This window comes from Prunus persica, chromosome G1, assembly GCF_000346465.2.
Source record: "Prunus persica cultivar Lovell chromosome G1, Prunus_persica_NCBIv2, whole genome shotgun sequence".
Classification (NCBI taxonomy): domain Eukaryota; kingdom Viridiplantae; phylum Streptophyta; class Magnoliopsida; order Rosales; family Rosaceae; genus Prunus; species Prunus persica.
Window position 1 is genome coordinate 25,098,132 of NC_034009.1, and position 13,664 is coordinate 25,111,795.

At 37.6% G+C, this 13,664-nt stretch overlaps 1 long non-coding RNA gene and 1 pseudogene across 1 annotated transcript; both read left to right on the forward strand.

The window, feature by feature from the left end:
• Nucleotides 7,005-12,549, forward strand: LOC109946878 (annotated as a pseudogene).
• Nucleotides 8,701-9,247, forward strand: LOC109946654. The gene is made up of 3 exons (XR_002269752.1): nucleotides 8,701-8,787; nucleotides 8,959-9,043; nucleotides 9,154-9,247. It is a non-coding gene; the product is annotated as an uncharacterized LOC109946654 (long non-coding RNA).

The window sequence follows — 13,664 nt, forward strand, 5'->3', positions numbered from 1 at the left end:
ATTAACTACGTACACCCGATTTAACTACCAAAAATACCCCTGATACACCCTAATACACTCTATCACACAATATCCTAAACCAGATTTCTCTTTTTACATGAATTTATGCCTTCTTTTCTGATTTTGGAATTGCATCAAAATCTTTAATTTCGTAAGTTGTGGAAGTAGATTTGCTATCTCTTTCAATTCAAAGTTTGATTCTTGTAAATCCTTGTGCTACCTCCTTCTCTTCTCTCTCTGCTCCTTGTTTCTCCTCCTTTTCTTGTTTTTTTTTGGGGGTCAAATAGCAATAGAAAGCAAAGCAAGGGCGGCAAAGCCAAACCCAGGTACAACCTCAGAACTACAAAAGTGTCAAGTACACCAACTAAAACCCAAGGACATGAGCTCAACACTGAAAAGGTAAAAACACATAAATTAGTATGAGTTCATGCATGACGTACGATTGAAAGAGATCAATTATTGAAAATATACTCAAAGAATTAACTAATTAATTAAGAGCCATGCCTAGTAAACCAAGTATATTTTCAAGCTTGATGTCTGGACACGTATAATGAAGGAGAAGCAAATGCACGAAATTATTTAGGTGTAATATTGGACTTATTTACATCTCAGGGCTTTAGATATAACGCAAACTTGCATGAATATGCATGGGCCATGAATGATTAAGGCAGCATTCAATTAATGGTTTTATCACCAACTACTAAGAGAATTTCCAGCAGTGGAGCTCGTGGGGGGAGGTGGGATTCAACAACATGGGCTGGCCTGAGCGTTAATTCGAGTGTTGATGCTTACGTCAGCGTGCTGACGTTACGACGACGTCAATTCTGGTGTTTAAATTTGCACGCGCCAACATTAAAAAAATTTGAACGCGCTGCTATAGTGCCCGCCAACGGTTATGTGCCACGTGTCGCGTCCTGGACTTTCTAATCAAAATTTTTGCTCCAATTCAACGGCACCCAATTTTTATGCAATAAAAAAATCAGAAAATTTTTATAAAAAATACCAAATTTTTTTTCTATAAATACCAACCAATACTCTTCACTTTTAACACCAAATCCTCATACATTTTCTTCTCCTTCTACTATTATTCACTTTCTACTCAATAATTTTTTCACTTTCAAGTTGTATTTTTCTCTATCATATTATGGCTTCTTCTAGTGAAACCGGAGGGGCATGGAGCATAATGGAAGATGTTTTGTTGTGTAAGTGTTGGGTCCAAATTAGTCATTGTCCCGTAAAGGGCAATGAGATGAAATTTTGTCATATGTGAAAAAAAATTCATCAAGAAATTTGTGAAATGGCAATTGGTTCGACCCGTATGGAAATGTCATTATCTAATAGGTGGAAAATTCTTAATAAAGAGTTGGCGAAATAGAGAGATGCCTTGGCAAAAGCGATGGACAACCATAGAAGCGGGGAAAACCTTAGCAATGAGGTAAATTATTTGTAATTTTCCTTTTATTAATTTCTATGTCATATTAAATTTTATTTAAATGTTTCTTGCAATTTATATATTTTGTTAATATTTCTTGCATTTCTAATAAAGTGTTAAAATTTCTTGCATTTTCATTATTGTTTTATACTTGTTGCATTGCCAATATTTTTTAAAGTTTTTTGCATTTCCAATTTTTTGATATACTTGTTGCATTGTCAATATTTTCTAAAGTTTCTTACATTTTCATTTATATATATATATATATATATTATGCAAACACAAATGTGGTATGGTGTTACTAGGCAACGCAAAAAAACCTTCAGCCATACCCAATGTTGGGAGGCGGTGAAGAATTGTAAGGGATTCCGAATTATTCCAACGGGTCCGACGGTGGTGTTGAACGAGACGCCACTCCATGATTCACGGGCATCGGATTCGCCTATGGATTCGCCGATGAGTCAAAACTCACCTATCAAAAAGGAGCTAAGGCCTATTGGGAGGAAGGCGGCGAAGGCGAAGAGAGGGAGTAATTCTACCAAGAATGCATCTAAATTTTTGGAGGAAATTTCAAGGCACCAAGCCATGAGAATTGAAATGTATATGAAAACCCAAGAGCATGATAGGGCAATGCAACTAGAATATGAAAAAGAAAGGGAGTATGTACGCCAACAAAACATTGAAAAAACGGATCGGGAAACTATGGTCATGGATACAAGCCATATGTCCCCTAAAACAAAACAATTTTAGAAGCTAGAACGAAGGGATGTTATGAGACGAAGACTTTTTCGTGACAATGGACCTAGCAACACGGATTGGTTAAATGATCAAAACCATTAAGTTAGTTTGCTTGCCTTTCATTTCATTGTATTTTTTGTTTTGTTTAAAAAATTAGTGGTAATTCATGTATTTTATTTTATTAGTTGTATTGATTTTCTTTTAGTGAATAAAGAAAATATTCAACAAAATTCCTTTTTATTCAAAATATTCTATCATAAAAAGCAAACCACAACCAAAACATAAAAAATAAACAAACCACAACCAAAGCATTAAAAAAAAAACAAAGCATAACTAAAAATACAACATAAACATAATAAATTTAAAAAACATCTTCACTTCACTTCATTTACCTTCTTATCCGATATGAATAGTATTGACATTTAGGAACCCAAAAATATTATCCGAAAATATTATCCAAATTAATTGTTTAAGTAAAAAAATTGTGAAAAAAAATAAATAAATAAATAGTATTTATCATGACAAAGGACAACTGCTGGAAACACACATTATTTAATATGACAAGGGCAGCCACCATTCACGTAAATAATAACTGCCCTAACCCCCAAACAAGAGACAACTACTAAAAGTGATCTAAAGTCAAATCTGATGGATAGCGTACGGAATCTATCATGAACATCACTTTTCAAATGTGATAATTTGTGGTTTGCGTGAAGCAATATCTTTCCTATGTCATCAATAATAATTAAATATCTAACACAGTACTACATCAACTATATAGCTATAAGATTAGTGGGATTTCTCTATCTGTTGTTGAAAAAGATTCCAAATTTGAATCTACATTCTCCGCGTATTGATTACAAATTTGAATCTACATTCTACGTATATTGATTAAAAATATAAAAGTAAAAGCTTTTGTATCATATACTGTTGCACTTATAAAGACCCAACCACCCAGGTGACAGAAATTTATTTATATAACTTATTAACATAATCTATGATTTTACTATTGTGATGAAGGATTTCGAGTCTATTTAAAATTTGTGCATTTTAGCACATCCAAACCATATAAAATATAATAACAAATTATAAAAGCAGAGAAATGCACCACTTCTAAATATAAACACTCACGATTTTGTGAAGAGATATCTAGATAACAGAATTGAATTAGTGCATTAAAACCAGATGAGTACCAAAGTATATAAGTGGTAGGACAGTAGTAACGAAAGCAACGGCAAGCTAACTCCGAAGTCCAAATCCAAACAATTAATAGCAATACCTACATGAGAAAAGCACAGAAATATATAGTAGAAAATATACCAGGTTAAATTAGCAATCAAGTCTTTGCTTTTGTCAGGATTGGAGTCTCTTTCTATTAAGGGATCCTTTAAATAAATTATTTGAGGGACGCTCTTTAGGATACCCTACAAAAAAAATTTCAGTGATCCAAACCATCTATTTTTTAGGTCTTCATTCATAAATCATCCTTACAAGAAAGTACTAAAATTTCAATAACTCAGTTGAGTAGTCAAATGATATCGAATTCAAGTGATTTTTTGTAAAGATGATCTTTGAATGAGTATCTACAAAATAGACAGTTTGAATTAGTGAAATACAATCCGGAGTGGGCCTTACAAGAGGTATCTCTCAAATAAGCTTATTTGAGGGATCCCTCAATGGAAGCTCTATATGTACTTGTTGAAGCGTTATAGCTTTAATGTATCTAATGACACAGTTAAAGAATTGGTCTGTAGAATATTTGGTCAAAGGCTTCATCACATAGTTAATTATACTAACGTAATCAACCAGTCTTACTCTTGTGTGTGTGTGTGTGTGTGAGAGAGAGAGAGAGAGTGTGTAAATATATAATTACTAATGTAATCAACCAGTCTTTTTTGTTTGTGTGAGAGAGAGAGAGAGAGAGTGTGTGTGTGTGTGCGCGCACGCATGAATATATATAGTGTATTAGTGTTCCCGTTTTCATTGAAGTTGATGATATATAGTGTATTAGTGTACCATGAGCAAAACCAAGTGCAACAACAGAACAAATGATGATGATTCTAACCTATGTGTACCTTTTTGTTATATTAAAGGTTGATATTGGTGTTGCTCATGGTACTTTCAGGGTGATTGGGGAGCAAGAAAGTTCAGGTAACTTGAATTTGGTTCCATCAAAATTCATGCCAACTAATCGCTGGAAGTCGAGAATGGCAAGGTCCCTAACAAAGATGGTAAGTAGGGAGATCGATGGGGAAGATAATTCAAAGCAAGAAGATAGCAAGGCTATGGAAGAAAAAGGTGCCCAGGAGTTATGCAAGAAGAGGATTCTAATGGGAGGCAAGTGCAGGCCACGGAATTTGTCTGGCACCCTTCAGTATGATGAAAATGGCATTTTGATAACCGAGATCATGTCATGATATGGGTATTTGTTCCTTTCATGATTCTGTTTTCTTTTCAATTTCCTCGTGTTCTAGTTAGATGGAAAGATTTAGCAAGTTTTTTGTTATAAAAGTATGGGAAATAGCCCAAAATGCCACCAATTTTTTAATTGTAACTGAAAATACCACCCTTTTTTAAAAAATTTGGAACTATAACCTATAAATAGAATTTTATTGTCCCCTTATTGCACAGATATCACTTTTGCTGAAATTTTATTGTCTCTGTTTTGCTGAAGTTCTCTCTCGCCTCTGTCTCTTCGCTGCCCTCTGTTTCTCTTCACTCTCCGGTGGCTTTGCTCCGAATCTGTGGTCCTTCAGCTCTCAGTCTCTCCTCACTCAGCTCCGACTGTCTCTTCTCTCTTCCTCTCCCAGCGACAGGTACTGTTCATCGGCATTTTCTTACAGTTTAAGGGTTTCTCTGAAGTTGGTTTAGGGTTTATGCATTTCTCTGAAATTGGCTGAGGGGTTTGTTCGAAATTGGTTGAAGGTTTAGGGGTTTCTCTGAAATTGGTTTAGGGGTTTCTCTGAAATTGGTTTAGGGGTTTCATCGAAATAGTTTTAGGGGTTTGTCTGAAATGATCTGAGTATGATGATTCCTTGTTTCAAACAGTGAATGGGTTTGTTCTTTGTGGACTGATGCTTGTAGTTGTGTTGCTGTTGCTATTGCTGTCGTATTGTGTTTTTTTGCTAGTGTATTGCTAATGTAGTGATGTTGTGTTGGCATTTTAGTGCAGTTGTATTTTTAGTTTTAGTATGGTTTTATTATGGTTTTTGTAGCAGTTATTGATAGGTATTTGGTGGCTTAGTATGAGTCTTTATGACCATTGCATTTAACCTTCTTACAAGTATAATTGGTATCTATTTTGTTTGTTGAAGATGATATCTAAAGTGTAAGACAATTAACCTGTGTATATCATTTTGAACTTGTAAACTCCCAACCATATCATACTTTTTGTTTGAGAATAATGCTTGTTAATTCGACATATTTTTGTATAACTTTGTTTACTAAGTTTAGGGCTTGCATATTGGATATGGATGAGTTTTGTTTAGAACCATATGTGGTGTAATATGAGTTGTTTAAAAGTTTGCTGTTTTGTGCTTGATCATTGTGTGCTTAAAAGAAAGCGGGAAATGAGTGAAGATGGGAACCTACCACCAGCAGCTGTGGTTTAGAGAAATGGGGACATTGATTTTGCTATAAGCTAACTGTTTAAGCTTTTGCTTTTGTTGTTTGTGTATGGATACTTAGAGAACTCTGTTTCTGAGGAGAACTTATAATTTTGTAATTGTACATGTCTTACAAACATTTTATACCGTTTTGATGGTTTATTTATGAATTTATCTTTGATTTTTTGTTAAGAAAAAACTGAAGGGATGGTGCCAATTTCTTTCATTTTCTTACATTTGAAAGGAGGGCCATAGTAGAGTCAGTACTGTGGTTGCCACTAATTCATAGGATGTTCCATTACATTATACCTTGAAGTGAATAAATTGTTTCCCGATGTCTTGTTGTTTTTTAAAACTCTTTCTAGTCAGATAGATTTCTATCGTTAGTCTTGAATTGTTCTCAATTAGGCTTGTGCTACTGCACATTCCCATTCTAGCTGAAGCTGTCTCATGATTAGATGGTGTGATTATATGGTGTGTTGAGATGTGTGTTTAGATATTATATTATGCAGGAGTGGTAGAGTACTGGGTGTGTTGAAACTTTGCTTTGAGCCATTAAATGAGGAGGTCAGTTGTAAATAGCTGGGGTTTTGTTTATGATATGTATTTTTTGAATTTTTTTCACTTCATATCCTATAATAGGCTGTTCATAAGTGGTGATTGTTTATTGCTTGTTATTGTGTAGATTGCAACCGACTAAAATTCTGTTTATAATATTGGCATGCAGGGAAATATGGTTGGTGAAATGAAGTTGATGATTGCGGAGGAACAAAAGTTCCAAGGGAAAGCATTATCGTTATCCCATACGAAGACCGCAATCACTACGATAAAGGAGAAATTCACTGAACAGCAGCTGCAAATGTTTGAACAGAGTTGTTTTGGTCATCTCCTAGGGATTGAGGACCTCAAGTGGACTTCTCCGATTGTCCACGGCTTGCTGCTCAGGAAAGCTGATCCCAAGACAGTTTCCCAACTGAACGGGATCAAATTCATTGTTGGCAAGAAGGTCATCCAATTCACGGCGCAACAATTTTGCATCGTGACAGGGCTAAGGTTTGGAAACCTTCCCTTTATTCCGATTCCCACGAATGAGAACTGCTCATTGAAACGGAAGTACTTTGCCAACGATAAAACTGTGAACCTGTTGGAATTAGAAAAGGCCTTCCTCGAATGCGATGATGTGGACGATGTATTCAAGCTTGGATTCGTATACTTTGTTGTTTTTGTGCTGTTGGGCAGCGAAAAACATGTCCACATTGACATGCGATATTTGAAGTTGGCGGAAGACCTTGAAGACTTTGGGAAGTATCCATGGGGTGCTGTGTGTTATGCGAAGACAAATGCGTCACTGCTGAGGGCACTTTGTGCAGATTACCAGCGAGTGAAAGTGCCCACAAAAACTGCCAAAACAAAAAAATCTGGAAAGAAACCAACAACAACGGCAACCGGTAGACCAAGAGAGTACCACCTCAAAGGTTTTCCCTATGCACTTCAGGTGAGCAAATGTCCATTGATGTTGAAGTTAAATTGCATTTGTTTACAATGACTGACCTTTTATTCCTGAAACCAGATTTGGGCGTATGAGGTCTTTCCAGCGTTGGCTGCACTACATTTGGTGGTGCACGAAGAAAATGCGTACATCCCTCGTTTACTACATTGGAGGAGCAATAGTTCGCCGCGTTTTTATGAGCTAATGAGCCAAGTATTCGAGAACCGTGAGGTTAGTTCAGTTTTTAATGATAATGTTCGGGATATGAAAATATAATATAATTACTTTACTGATATGTATATTGTATGTGTAAATTGCAGGTTGATGTGCAGCTTCTCCGGCCATCTGTGATGGAGAAGCAGCAGCCGTATTGGACTTGGGGTGACAGTGCTGACGACAGTGAAGAACTTGTTGACTTGTTGGGCGATGATGCTGAACAACAAACCGGCACTTCTGCCTTTGTAGAAGAAAAAGAGAAGGACATTGACGAAACTGCAAACCTTCCGTCGTCTTCTAAGGCAAGCATTACATTTTTTCGAAGATATACGTCATATTACAATACGAAAATAACTGCTGTATAGTTGCAATATTTTGTGGCCTGCATAGTAACACATGCATTATAACTTAGTGCAGGGTACAGTCGCGTCCAGAGAGTTACGCACTTTGAAGCGTGACTTTCAAAGGACAAAGGATGAATTGGCCAAAGTTTCCCTATCAAATCGAGCACTTTGCGACAGAGTGCATCAGTTGGAAGACAAGGTACGGAAGGAGTCAATGAAAGCTGAAAAAGAGTTCGAAAAAAATACAAAGTGTGTGGAGGATTTGCGCAACACCCTGGCTTCAATGGAGCATTATTTTAAGTTGGAGATAGAGCAGCTGAAAAAACAAAATGGTGGAGTGAATGAAGCTGCGGAAGGACATGAGGACCTCGGTAGTCCTCATATGAATGAAGGAGGCAACAATGACTTGTCGCCATTACATGCCTATGTTAGTCCGCCTACAGAACCGGCAGTAATGGAAACACAAGTCCCCGGTGATGGAGCCGAACCTTCTGCAGCCATGGTAGTTGAAGAGGCAAAAATGGCCGCTTCAGTTCCGCACTTAGAAGTGCATGAAGTAGCTGAGCAGGCACAATCCAAGAAGCTGCCTACCCCGGAAGATGTGGCCGGGTGTGACGAAATCTGCCAAAGAGTCATGAAGCTGTTAGAAGATTGGAAAATCAGTAAGAGTATGCCATCGGGAGGTTTGATGAATCCTCCAAGTCTACCCACAGTGACTATGGCTGGTGATGAAGAAGGTAGTTCGAGTGTTGAACAAAAAGAAGTGGAAGGTAAAGGGTGCAGACAGAAGCGCCCGGCGCAGACATTGTTGAGCCCATTTACAGATCCTTTGAGGAAGAAGAGGACGATGACTGTGTCGGCTGCGACTGCAACCCTGCCATGTTTTGATCCATCCAAATCCTTGCCCATTGAAGATGTGAAGGCAGTAATACAGTTTTGCAGTGCCTGGAAAAGCGATATCAGGTTACGATTCTTGACCTTTCAATTCCAATATTCATCCTATTCTACTATGTAGTCATAGACTAATGAGAGAATGCAGAGTTTGCTTTAATATACATGTGTATTTTTTTCATCAACAAAGTCATATTTATGACATGACTACACAAGTAACCGTTGCCAGTTTGCGTTTTGTAGTGCGGAGGTGCAGCTGGAATCATTTTCAGTGGGCGCTGATTTTTTCTACAGACTTGTCGATGAAACGGAATGGATGAGCTCAAGGGTAACGATACACAAAGCTGTACTTTATTACGATAATTCAATTGTTTTCTCACCTTTTTTAAGTGTAGAGTTGTATGAAATTGTGCTAATATTATATGTGTCAACTTTCAGCACCTGGACATGGCAACCTTTCTTATCCGCAAAAGGCAACTCTCTCATCCGTTGGTTTTTGGAACTGACTGGACAACGGCAGATTGTTGCTTGCTGTCGGTTGTGATTTTCTAATATGCCTTCATTTAAATTTGTGCAGCAATTTCTAGAGCCGTTCAAACCGACTGCCAGGAAACGTGGATCGAAGAAGGCAGCTGCTTCAAACACCGTTGACCTTCCACCCAGCAAGCTGAAGAATTTACATCACTTTGTGCGTGGTACGTGGCAACACGGGTATGCCCAAGCTTGGACAAAAGTCCGGAAGGTCTATTTTCCATATAATCTGAAAGGGTCTCACTGGGTTGCAATCGAACTTGATTTCGTCAGACATACTGCAACTGTGTATGACTCCTATATTGATTATACGAAACGTTCAAAGCTGGTTACGCTTATGCACCCTATTAGCGATACGCTGGCACGAGTGCTGTTCGATATGCACTTTTATGATGATTCTGAGGTTGAAGAGGTGAAGCAAAAGGGGCTGACGATGTCGATGTATACGCCATTCTCAGTGTGCAGCATTGCAGATGTGCCACAACAACGAGATGGGTAACGTTTGTGAATTTTGTGCTGTTTATCCAAATTTTACATAACTGCAGTTCTAATTTCCCAACTAATTGGCCTCACAGTGCGTCTTGCGGAATCTTGACCGTCAAATTCATCGAGCATCTCAGTGCTGGGATGTCGGTAGATAAAGTTGACCCTTTGAAGATCAAATATTACCGACTCAAGCTTGCAATTGAGGGTTTAAGGGGGGAGGCATATTTATGAGGTAAATTTCTTCATGTCCGTTAATTCACCTCACGCTGTAAGTTTCTTTTCGGCTGTCTATGCCAACACAAATACAAAAACTGATTTGGTACTATGAACTGATTTGGCATTATGATATTTGGCACTATGAACAATGAACTGATTTGGTGGCAGTTACAAATGAACGTAGTCTTCATTCTGGAACTGCCCTTCATAAATGCCTTCATCTGCACTGAACCCAATTGTTTTTGCAGGTCGGTCTCAACCAAGGGTTGATTGCAATATTCCAACCAAGATGACCATACACTGTTATTTGATGTAGGTTTTTTGTATGAGATGGCTTTGCTTTAATTGGTTTGGTTGTTCCAAGTTTTATGTACACAATCTCACAGTAACTGCCGAGTCGTTTTTCATTTCATGTATTTGTCCGTGGTATTTTGTTCCCCAATATTCTGATTATGGTCAATATGTAAACATTACTGTGGAGCTTATTGCATGTTTTCTTTCTTTTGTGGCCATGACTTATGTTCTTGCTAACCCTTTTTCTTCAACTTCTCTAGTTTCTGTCATCTGAAGTCTTTCCAGTCATTGAACACAAAATTTCTCGCCTAATACTGTGGACTAGCAGAACAAGTCTTAGGAGGCCATACATAAATAGCCACAAGTTGTCATACATGTATATCAAAAGTGTGAAGTTGAAACCTACAGACGACAAGGGAAGAAGGAAGCTTTGTCCCATACAGGTGATTGATGGAGTAAACATGTTTATGCCACCATACCAAATTGACTGCCCCTTGAATTGCACTTGACGCTACCACAATTGTAGGGGTGGACCTTGGCCAGGGTCTGCGGGAATGGATATTCAAAAGTACATAAAGGTTGAGAAGGTTCCTGGTGGCCAGTTGGAAGATTCAGTGGTTCGCAAAGGAGTAATGATTAACAAAGATGTTATTGCACCTGGAAAAATGAGAAGAAAGATTTTCAACCCACGCATCATTCTTCTTCATTGGCCTCTCGATGTGTGCAAATATTGAAGTTTAAACCAGATGTGGTTATCACAGAAAAGGGGCTTAGTGACGTGGCATGCCATTATTTTAGCAATGCCGGCGTGACTGCAATGAGGAGGTTGCGGAAAACAGATAATAACCGAATTGCCAAGGCTTATGGGGCTGTAATTGTTAACAGACCACATGAATTGCAACAGTCTGATGTTGGTACAGGCGCTAGGATATTTGAGGTTAAGAAAATTGGTGATGAGTTTTTTGCATTCTTTGTTGATTGCAAAGAGCCTAAAGCATGTACTGTGCTCTTCAGAGGTCCTAGTAAGGATCTTTGAAATGAAGAGGAAAAGAATTTGCAGGTATAATGGTTTTACTTCTTTGGCCCCATTACGTAGAATAAATATATTATGCTGACATTTTTTATTTACTCCCTTATATGTGGTCATAGGATGCCATGTCTGTAGCAAGAAACATCCTCAACAATCCGAAACTTGTTCCTAGTGGTGGTGCTACAAAGTTAACTGTATCTGCTACATTGAAGCAAAATAGTTCATCTGTAGAAGGTTTAGAAAAGGTAAAAGCTCCTTTCCTCATCCAAAAGTTTGGTATTTCTTCTGTAAAACTCGTCCAACAATAACTCCTTGTCGATGTAGAAATATAAATTGTATGAATAAACTGGCTGTCACTTCACTTCACATGCTCGTTGACATACTTCAGATTAACAATTAGTTGTGGTTTCACTTGACATGCATTTGAATGGAGTTTTATGGGTACACGTGTTTTGATGGTAAAACAGTGGGCGTATGAAGCTGCTGCTATAGCTTTTGAGGCTATAGCACGTACTTTGACTCAGAATTGCGGGGTGAACATGATTGGAACAATGACGGCCCTGCAGGGAAAGGTTTGAATCTGTTTTGTATGGCTTTGTTCAGTTTTTTTATGATTTGTCATTTGTATATACCTTCTGATGCATCATTATTATTTTCGTCAGAATGGCACATGCATCATTTATATCCTCACCACAATTTTTTTCCATAGCATGCAAATGGTGAAAATGCATGGATTGGCATTGATGGTAACACTGGTGTGATAACAGATGTGAAAGAGAAAAAGGTAGGTGGATATGTTTTTGGCTTACTATTGTTGCTCTCTTTTATTTCCTTCACTATCTCAATATTCAAATTTGTTGGCTGATTTATATTTGCTGAAAGCTCTGAAATAGTACTTTTAATGTAGTATTGGTGTCAAATGTATCCATTATATGTCCCTTTTATTGATATGGCATAAGCGTCCATATTCTGGTTCCATATTGTCGATTTGCTTCAGTAGTAGTTCTAGTTTAGAGCTTCTCCCAATATATTTCGACAGCACTCATGTGAGGGGAAGTGCTGTTGTCGTGGTTATTACTAAATTGGAAAATAGGATTAATTTTGTTGGTAAGGCTGTTAAGTTATAGCAATTATGATGTCAGATATGGGATGCCTACAACGTGAAGGCCCAGACTTTTAAAACGGCCATATAAGCTGCTTGCCTACTTCTCAGAATCGATGACATTGTGAGTGAGAGAGAAGGCGATGCAGATAATGAGCAAATAATTCCGGAGTGATTATCGAGAGCACGTGGTTTTCTCAGGTTGAATGAAGTTTTGCTTTAAAGAAGAAAAAAAAGGAGCATTATAAGTTTGATGAGGATATTTTGTACGTTTGTAATGTCACCTTCACTTGGTAGTCTGTGTTTTGTCCCTCTTCTTTGTTTCTCAATCCGCGAGGGGTGGGAAAGAAGAGAAGTCTTCTTATTGGAGAATGCTAATGTTAGTTTGACATGTCATCTGTGTATAGAACACAATTTATTTGTTCAACTTCGTGGATTGGCATAGTGGAGCTTATTTCTACCATTCTTCTGAATGATTGTTAACAGTCGAAACTTAGTTATTGACACAAATATGTAATTTTGTAAAAGTAAGAAAACATAAATTTGTCATGGCCAGGCATCAATTTTAATAAGCGAGTGTGGCACCTAAAACACACAACGTACGGCACGGTACACAAACTTGTGGAGGATAGGATTGATATTGAGCATCTATTTTATCCACTTAGGGAGAGTAAGAATTGATCTTGTCACTCCCAGATTCAGGCAAAATTGCTGCTTCTCAGCCTGTGGATTTATTTTCCAGTGCTCATAATATTCCAAAGGCTCAAGCTCAGGCTCGTCATCATGTTCATGATGAAGATTCTAATCACAACCACTCCCAGATGAAACAAGATGAACTTACTAGAACGGAATAGTAACATAAGGGCAATACGATAGGAATTTCATCAGTACATCGAATGTGGCAATATGGCCACAATAAATATACAATACTAAGGCAATAGTAGGACAATATAAGCACAATATAAAGGCAATATTAAGGCAATATACATACAATACATACACATTACAGAATGAAGGCAATATAAACACAATAGAAATGCAATATTAAGTCAATGTACATGCAATACATACACATTACAGACAACATTTCACACATGCGAAAGAAATCGCCACCGAACCTTAACAATACTATATATCCCACGAAGGGAAAATTAAGGCAACAAAACATCCATGTACTCGGGTGAGATGAACTGAAGCAGCATTCACCGTTACTAGAGGTCCATCAAAAGATCCATGTCTTTGTCCTTTCTTCTCGCTGCATGCACGAGGCTATGATGAGCCATTCCATCA